This window comes from Scomber japonicus, chromosome 18 (assembly GCF_027409825.1).
Source record: "Scomber japonicus isolate fScoJap1 chromosome 18, fScoJap1.pri, whole genome shotgun sequence".
NCBI lineage: Eukaryota > Metazoa > Chordata > Actinopteri > Scombriformes > Scombridae > Scomber > Scomber japonicus.
In genome coordinates, this window is record NC_070595.1 from 27,292,509 (window position 1) to 27,302,508 (window position 10,000).

The 10,000-nt window shown below is 42.7% G+C and overlaps 1 protein-coding gene across 1 annotated transcript in view; it reads left to right on the forward strand.

Annotated features, from left to right (window-relative positions):
• LOC128378701 (RNA binding protein fox-1 homolog 3-like) overlaps positions 1–10,000 on the forward strand; it is a 124,131-nt gene that overhangs the window by 18,396 nt on the left and 95,735 nt on the right. The window lies entirely within an intron of this gene.

Genomic DNA, 10,000 nt, shown 5'->3' on the forward strand with positions numbered 1-10,000 from the left:
CCGGCGTTTTCCAGACTGCTGAGGACTTCAGTTAAAATGACACAGACAGCACATTCATAGTAATCTAAAAAGGTCAGGATAAATTACACTGCTTATTTCAGTGAAAAAGGCAGGTACTGTAATGTGATCTGCTGTGAGTAGTTTTTCATGCCGCCTCCCCCTCCTCCCTCCCCCCCCCCCCCCCCCCAGTACATTCTCCGTGGGTTATTATATGGAGCAGATTTGACTCTTTGACTTTTACACGCTTGACACTCGATGTCAATTTACTGTCTCTTTTAAGACCGGGAGGGATCAGACGAGATGAACTTTTCCTTTTCATCAAGATATTACAATAATTTGAGGTGTTTTATATTCATAATGGCTTCCTTTTTTTTTTTCTTTTTTTTTTTTTTTTTTACAGGAACTACTTGAAATAATGTGTCGTTGGAGGATGTTGTTAAAATCAGAAATAGATTGGTTCATAATTTAACTTTTCATTTAATGTGGGGGCAGCGATACACCTTATAAATCCACCATCTCAGCAGTTTGCGCGGCTTCGGCAAGGCAAGCGTGTCAGAATGTATTATTAGTGTCCGTCTTAATGCACTATATATAATGTATAATGTGCTATGTAGAACAGATTCAATCACAAATGGACTCTGTGATAGTTTGAAAAATGTAGAAACACAAAATTAATCAGAAAAGAAGAGAATCTCAAACAATTTACTGTGGCTCTTCTGAGAGACCTGGCATGCCCTTGGCTGATAAGATGAGCACATTTTTTAGCCTGACTCCTCCTTTATGTTAGAGATACAGTACAATAAAAATGATTCAGGTTGTTATTTCTTTCCAAAATGGAAATATTGTGTTTTTCAGCAGGTGGTGGAGGGGTGGGGGAGTGAAAGGGGAATACAATAAAAAATCTGTGGCTACACTTTATATTCTCCATATTCTCCACATGAGAGCTGAAATCTGAATGTTTAATGTTTTTATTGGGGGGAAGGGGGGATGGGAGGGGTTGCATGCAGGAAATACAACCTGAGCAAACCACAAACAGTAAATCACACACTGGCCAAAAGAAACCCATCCAGGTGTGTTTCCCACTCTGAGTTTTGGTTACATAAGCCTCCTGACACAGAGCAGCGCTGTACTCTGCAACCTGACTTTTTTTTTTTTTTTTTTTATTGCCTTCATCCTGAATCGTTTTAGGAGTGTGAAGAAAAAAAGAAAAAAAAGTCAAATGAGGATTTTGTGGGAAGTGAAAAGAGAGAGAGAGAGAGAGAGAGAGAGACAGAGAGAGAGAGAGAAGCGGGGAGATGACAGCACTGAGCATCCTAAAAAAAGAATGAAAGGAATTAATCAGTAAGATATGGTTGTCTGCGATATGAAAATAAGCTTGTGTGTGTGTGTATGTGTGTGTTTGTGTGTGTGAGAAATGGCAGGTTTTACAGAAAGAAGAAAACAAGAATGAGCTTGCTTGACAAAATGAGACAAAAGAAGGAAGGAAGGAAAAGTCCTGGATATACAAAGTCACTCATACATATACACTGCTGCTCTACTGTACGTGTGTGTGTGTGTGTGTGTGTGTGTGTGTGTGTGTGTGTGTGTGTGTGTGTGTGTGTGTGTGTGTGTGTGTGTGTGTGTGTGTGTGTGTGTGTGTGTGTGTGTGTGTGTGTGTGTGTGTGTGTGTGTGTGTGTGTATATGAGCCAACATGTGTGTGTGCTTAATTAATATTTAAGCCACCTTCAGCATACCCTGGAAAGGAAGTAAAGGGGATTGTGTTCTCATGGATCCTTTAATCCTCTGAATTAGCAGTTTAATAACAAGAAGCCATTTGTAGATTAGTAAGATCAAGCTTCCAAGACGTGCTTGTGTACAATCTACTTAAATGCTTTGATTTTTTTTTTTTTAATATATAATGTTGAGGAAAACTCCGCTCACATACTCTGCACATACAGTGAGGGGCGTGAGTGTGCATTTAGGGGTTAGTCTGATATCACTTTATTGCTGTTTTATCATATAGCGGATTAGCACTGAAACGATAAGTCGATTTAATTGAAGTGTGGAGGGGTGGTGGGGGGGGGGGCGGGGAGGGGGGGATTCATCGATACACTACTTTTTTTCTTGGTTCTTGGTTATAATTAATTGTTGGAGACGTTGATCAAGCAAAAAAAAAAAAAAAAAATTTAAAAAGAGCCAAACATGATTTTCCTCTTTTATATACCGATAAAAAAAAAAGTATAATGATGCTGTTGATTGTTCAATGCACACTTTGTTAGTTTAAAGCTGCACTGACCAACGTTAGTAATTAGAAATTAGGAGTTTATGTTGTTGTATGGAAAGAGTGACCAATTACAGATGTTATCTTTGATTCTGGGAACACATTTCTTTCATTTCCTGACCTGTTTCATACTGTTAGTAGATTGTCCGTGTCAATATTTAAGCATTAGTGAGGTAGAAATACATTTTGGGAACTGCAGTAAATTGAAGAGCAGGGGTGTCAAACTCATATACATAGAGCCCAATTTGATCTCATGTGGGCCAGATGGCTAAAAAGATGGAAGGACGGAAGGAAAAGAGGGATGAGAAGGAAGAGAATACTGGAAGGAAAGGAAAGATGGAAGGAAGGATGTTTCTCAAGATGTTTCTGAGTGAATTTGAAGTCGGTCGGATTAAATCTCGAGGAGGAGTTCGTTAAAGTACGAGGCGTCGAAAACACCAAAATTGCATATATTTTTCAAAATGGCCGACTTCCTGTTAGAGTGACATCATGGGTCCAAGAGAGTTTTTGGTGCGTCTTTACAAGATACATATCTAAATGGACTCTACTTTCTTCTATAGAGCTTTTATAGTCTTTATTACCACTTAAAATGCTTTTACACTACGCGTCTCAGTCACCCATTCACACTCATTCACACTCATTCACACTCTGATGGCTGCTTTGTCTGGGATTGTCCCAGTTTCAAGCTGAGTGTCCCAAGTCCTCACAACTATCTGTAAAACACTCAAATGTCCCAGTTTTCAACCTTCAATACACATTACATTAAAACAATAATTATAATATTATGCCAGTTTTCAGCAGTTACATAGACGTTTATCATGTTTTCTCCCACTCATTATTAACTAAATGTTACTTATTTAGCACTTTTCTAGTCTTTTTGACCACTCAAAGCACTTTTACACTACATGTCACATTCACACACTACTGCCAAGGAAGGTAAGGAACTGACCAGACAGGCACCAATGATTTGAACTAAGGCTGCTCAATTAATCGAAATTTGATCGTGATTACGATTTAGGGGCCAAATGATTTCAAAACTAATAAAATCGAGGGGGAAATTATTTTTAATAATAACGAGATAGCGCTCAATAACAAAGGTTTTATTTTGAAAAGCTTAGACAGGAAGCCGCCGCAGCATCATTAGCATAGAGGCTGAAACACACGGTGAAATGTTTTAAATAAAAGTGCAGAGTTTCCAGCCTGCGTCAGACGATGCTGAGTTTACTGACTAATTATTAAAAACCAGGAAGTGATGTGTGAACTGTCGTCATGGTAACCTGCTCAGCTCTAATATCTCTGCACATTTTCTGCTGTGTGTTGCGTTAAGCGGCAGATAAAAGGCTGCTGCTGGGAGAGAAAATTAATAAAGCAGAATGTCCAATAAATGCAGCATGTTTCTAAAGTTTCAAAATAATCGTGATTTCAATTTTGACCCAAATAATCGTGATTATGATTTTTTCCATAATCGAGCAGCCCTAATTTGAACAAGACAAGATGTTAAGATCCCATTTTCATAAAGCACTGTACATACTGTAACAACTCTGGAGTTACACTTCATCCATCCACTCACCAATAATGAAAACACTCAATTGTCCACAGCTGCAATAAAACAGTCTGAGAATCAGTCCAGATCAGTCTTTGGTTTTTAGGATATTTTATATGTAAATGAAGTTTTTCTTAAAGAGTCCAAAGCCTTTCTCCTACTCGGTGTTAATGGATGATCTGAATGTGTTTTTAGGAGACGTGTCAAAACACCAAATCACAACAGAAGATGATGAAGAAATATAAAGTTTAGGGCACATATATCAGTTTAAACCTTGAATCTGTTGAACTTTACTCCTCTATGTGCATATACAGTAAGTGTGTGGGTGTGTGTGTGTGTGTGTGTGTGTGTGTGTGTGTGTGTGTGTGTGTGTGTGTGTGTGTGTGTGTGTGTGTGTGTGTGTGTGTGTGTGTGTGTGTGTGTGTGTGTGTGTGTGTGTGTGTGTTTCCCTGTCAGGTCTAGAAGTTTCCATGTGTGTGGCCCTTCTTCAGTGTGTGTGTGTGTGTGTGTGTGTGTGTGTGTGTGTGTGTGTGTGTGTGTGTGTGTGTGTGTGTGTGTGTGTGTTCACGGTCTAGAAGTTTCCATGTGTGTGGCCCTGCTTCGGTGTGTGTGTGTGTGTGTGTGTGTGTGTGTGTGTGTGTGTGTGTGTGTGTGTGTGTGTTTCACTAGCAGGTCTAGAAGTTTCCATGTGTGTGGCCCTGCTTCAGTGTGTGTGTGTGTGTGTGTGTGTGTGTGTGTGTGTGTGTGTGTGTGTGTGTGTGTTTCACTAGCAGGTCTAGAAGTTTCCATGTGTGTGGCCCTGCTTCTGTGTGTGTGTGTGTGTGTGTGTGTGTGTGCAAAGCATTGCTGTGTTTTGCATCAACACAGCCCTTCAGATCCTCACACACACACACACACACACATGCACGCACACACACACTTAGATCCCATCTCCTCTATCGGCGCTCGTCGTCATCATTTGCCAGCGATGACAGCCACCTCTGTTTAACCGCCACAGATCAGCGTGTCACAGCAGCCGCCGTGTTTCTAATCATCCCCGCGCAGAAAATCTCCGTCTTTGTTGGCGTTGGCTGATAGCGTCTGTGTTATCCTTCCACTCTCCCGCCCGGCCAATATCAGAGATTGATTGCTTTTGTCTTGTTATCGGGGGTCGTTCAGGTGAGATTGACATGTGCTCGCGGGATAAGGAGGCTCGGAGGTGTTCTCAGACAGTAAGGAAGGAAGGGTGGAGGAGGAGGGAGGAGGGAGGAGGAGGAGGAGGAGGAGGAGGGAGGGGGTCCTAGTTACAGTACAGAGACGTGCCTTTAAACATGCATGATGACCTGCATGAAATGTTGATGATGAATAATCAGCTGCATCATGGGAGCTGTAAATGGGTCAAAGTGACTTCTTCTCTGTGCGCCTCGCTTTATATTTTGGCGGATGTTACATGGGAGCGCTTGTTTTTCGTGGCACGGGGAGCAGAGAGAGAGAGCAGAGAGAGAGAGCAGAGAGCAGATATCCTCTCAAATGTTGTTGTTTTGTGACGACACGGACAGAATTGACTCCTCTGTCTGTTTGGCTGACAGTCCACACAGCTGATGGAGAGGTGGAGGAATAAAGACCTTTTTTAGACGGGCGAATGTTTGTTTCTCTGGGCCACTCTGCCTGGCGGTTAGCGGTTGGCGGGCGGGCGGTTGGGCAGGCAGGCGGGCGGGGTGGCTTCATGCTCTGCACACTAGCCACACATCCTAAATAATTCACACTCTACTTGAGAATTCTCCAACGGACTCACTGCCGCCATTAGACACTCTGCGGCTGCCCAGTTTTTTTATTTTTTTATCCTCTTTTTCTTTTTCTCTTTTTTCCGAGTGTCTTGTTTTTCACAGTCTGACTTCACTATTACAGCCTCACCGCCAAAAAAAATGGAGGAGGAGGAGAAGAAGATGTGGGGTGGGGCGATGGGGTGCAGGGTTGTAGGGTTTAGAGGGGAGGAAAAGGGGGGAAGGGGGTGGGGGGTGAAAAACGAGTAATATCTCGGGTCGATGAGAGTTCATGGACAATCCAATATATAAAAGCCAGTTTACATGCATAACACTTCAACATTAAGATTTTTCACAGAGTTCAGCAGATTTTCTAGAACTCTCCCTCTACTGTTTTTTTCTTTTTCTTTTTTTCTTTTTTTTTTTTTAATCTGAGACGCCTCTTTGACAATGTCTCGCTCATGCAAAATGCATGAGTGCTTGTGGATCGATACGCGGCCCTTTAATCTCTCTACATAGACAGCTCCCGCGCTCAGGCGTTGAACCCACACCCATGGCTGCCATCGCATGCAGCCCAGATCAGAGGCCAGAGAGAGAGAGGGAGGGAGAGAGAGGGAGAGACGGTCACCAACGTGGGGGTCTTGAGCCCTAACCCTAACCCCGACATCCTTTAAGCAAACCTGTCCAGAACTTTATATCTCTCCAGAAACATGTGCTTATTGGAGTTGAAGCTTGAGGAACACATGACACAAAAGGGAAGTCAATGTAAAAAGCTTTTCTTTACTGTATTCAGCCATTGTGTGTGTGTGTGTGTGTGTGTGTGTGTGTGTGATTTTATTACTTTCACCTAAATACAAAGCCCACATCACACCATAAACCAAACCATTTTAGACAAAATATTCAGCTTCATCTAATTGAACTGAACCCAACTTTAATAACTGTTATTAATAAAACACACTTAAAGGATTAGACTGATGATATTCTCTATTTGTCTTATTGTCCATTTGCTTCATTGTTGTCTAAAAAAAACTATTAAAAACACATTAATGAGGCACACACTGTTTGCACACACACACACACACACACACACACACACTGTAGTTTGCTGTGACTCAATCCCAAACACACTGTTCTCACTAGAGCAGCAAGTGTGGATTCATCCGCCGCTGAAAGTAGCGCCCCCCCCCCCAAAAAAAAAAAAAAAGAAAAGCACTATTTATTCCTGTTTGTTGAGTGTTTGTTAGAAGTTATCTTTTTTTTGTGAGATCAGTTTGTGATACTACGACGGTGTATTAGGGCCATATAAGTAAAAAAAAAAATATATATATATATATATATACATATATATATATATTGACCTGGAGGAGGGTGGGGGGGGGGGAACTCAGAATTTCTGAGATTAAAGTCACAAATTTGTGAGAAAAAAGTCATAAATTTGAAGGCAAAGAGTCACATGATACGTCACTGTCTCAAAGGCACGTTACGCTGCTCTAGAGAGGACGGTGAGAGGTGCAGAGCATCTAAGGCCCAGTTTCTGGCAGTGTCTTTTCAAAGTCCTGATGCTTAGGATGATATGGTGACTCTGGGCTAAGATAACAAGTATCTCCTTATTATTGCTAAACCCAATTGAAAAGTACAATTTAATAAGTTCTTCCACGACAAGCATGTAGCGGCTTTCCAGTACCTTTTAAAAAGTGGCTGGTGAGGCAGAATAGGTTTTGTATTTGAATGACACGCTGCTGCTGTTCAATGAGAAGCACACTGAGTCCAAAAGAAGTTTCAGAGTTTTAATGAATGAAATGAATACTACACAGGATGTTATATGTGTATCAAATCAAACAAACAGCGATAATAAAATGCGGTCAACAAAAATTACGGCTACCTAGACTCGCCTCCCTCCCCAGTGCAGGTGAAGCAGGTACTGATATAACCTACCGGGCTGTGGCTACAGTGCCCACGTAACCCCAAACACTACATATCACCATGGCAACAAGACAAAGCTAATTAAACACAGAATAACTAATAAACAAATCAATATATGGCTCCTACAAGGCATAATGAACGACGAGCGACCTCTCACCAATGTTGCAAAGTGAGGCTACGTCATTGCTTGGCAGAATAAAAACACCTTTCTTCTGACTTTTTTCTTGGATTATTAACCCCCCTCCCCCCTCCTGCAGGTCAGTCTGTTTTTTTAATTTATATGGCCCTAATACGCCGTCATAGTGATACAGACGATTAAAAAAAAAACGGACATTTATTGGAAACGTCACAGATTATCAGCCGAAACTTCAACGTTTCTATCTTTTGAGTTGAGACTCTCCTTCTAGGTGCTTGAGCTGAAACGTGGGACTGAAAAGACTCTTATTCATTTATTCATTTATTTATTTATTTATTTATTTATTTTGTACATTTTTTTGCGCAACAAAAGAAGAAGATTGCTTTAGCTTTCCTTTTATCAACACTTTTGTTTACTTAGGATGTGCCAAATGCAGGATTTAGTGTCACATTTGTCTGAGTGTCTGGCACTTTCACTGAGCTCGTACTTCTCCCGCTCTTATTATCATCCATTTTGAAGCTGTTACTCATTTTGCCAGTCATTTAGTTATTTTTGAGGCGTTGTCATTTTCATGTTGAGGTACACTCCGTCTGCATGAAGCTTTGATCATATTTTGTACAAACAGATTTAGGAAACAAAGACGAGGCGCTGAAGGTTTCTTTAGAACCTGGCTGTTAGTAAATATTAAATGAGGGGAGGAAGCATTATTACATTTAACAAAGGTAGACGTCCTCCAAGGGAAACAAGGCAAAACAGAATAAAACATTATCGCCGTTTCGGAGCCGTTTTCATTTGAATTTTTTTCCTCATGTAAACTGTTGACGAACTCTTTTGATTAAGAGGAAGTTGATCAGACCCGCCGGTGTTTTTCAAGCTGGTGCACGTCAGATAGAAGATGTGAAAGAAAAAGTTAACTAATGATCAAGATTTGGGTTAGGGTTAGGAGGGTTAGGGTTAGGGTAAGGGGTAAGGGTTAGGGTTAGGAGGGTTGGGTTAGGAGGGTTAGGGGGGTTAGGGTTAGGAGGGTTAGGAGGGTTAGGGTTAGGAGGGTTAGGAGGGTTAGGGTTTGGAGGGTTAGGATGGTTAGGATGGTTAGGGTTAGGAGGGTTAGGGTAAGGAGGGTTAGGAGGGTTTGGAGGGTTAGGATGGTTAGGGTTAGGAGGGTTAGGGTAAGGTTTGGGGTTGGGGTGAGGGAAGAGGGACAAAAAGGAAGGGGGTGTGGTAGGGGAGGGGAGGGAGGGGTAAAGGTCTGGGTTAGGGTAAGGGCTTAGGTTTAGGGTCAGGGTTGGGGTGAGGGAAGGGAGACAAAAAGGAAGCAGGGTGGGGTAGGGCAGGGAGGGGTAAGGCTTAGGGTGAGGGGTCAGGGGAAGGGGAAGGGGAAGGGGGACAAAAAGGAAGGCGGTGGGGTAGGAGAGGAAGGGGTAAAGGTCTGGGCTAGGATAAGGAGTTAGATTTAGGGTAAGGGTTGGGGTTGGGGTTGGGGTGAGGGAAGGGGGACAAAAAGGAAGGGGGTGGGGTAGGGGAGGGAGGGGTGATGGTAGGGTAAGGGTTAGGGTTAGGGGGGTAAGGGTTAGGGGGGCTAGGAGGGGCACCACCTCCAGGTAATGTGTGGCGTTTTGTTTTAGGAATGATCCAATATGGCTGATGCATCCGCTCTGCCTCACCATTGTCTTCCTCCCACCCTCCTCCTCCTCCTCCTCTTCCTCTTCCTCCTCTTCCTCCTCCTCCTCCCAATAATGCAATGCAGCTTTTGTTCACTCATTCTTTTAACCGTTTCTTTGGCTGCGAGTTGTCACGGCGGGACAAATTAAGGAAGCGGTAATAGGGTTATGTCAAGTAGACGGAGGTGCTGGCTCTGTGTGGATGCCTCCCTCCCTCTGTCTCCATGAAAGGTTACGTTGCTCACCGTACGGTTTTACCCCCCCCCCCCCTCCTTCACCCCACTCCACCCCCCTCCACCCCTGCTGTAATGAGAAAGGCAACAGACGAGCCTCTATCAGTCCTGCAACACCTACTGACAGATAGCATTTAGAGACTGGAGGAAGAAAAAAAAAGAAGCATTAGGGAAAGAGCGAGTGAGCGTCACAGGAAGTACTACAGCAACATGAGCATGACTGATCACAACGGACACGCGTGACCAGGAAAAACAATTCCTCCTCGCCCAGGGGTGCTACGCTTTCTCGACATTCACCTGTATGACAGCTTCACGTGTATATACTGTATGTATGTTTGTAATTTTCTTTGTCTCATGATGTGCACCCTCGCCGAGTTTGACACTTTAACGTTTTTTTTTTCTTTTCCAATGGAACCATTGATATTACGCCCCTCAACAGAACTGCATTAAAACCAGACATCTTTTAAAATATTGAGCAGGGATCGCAGCATTCGGGGGGTT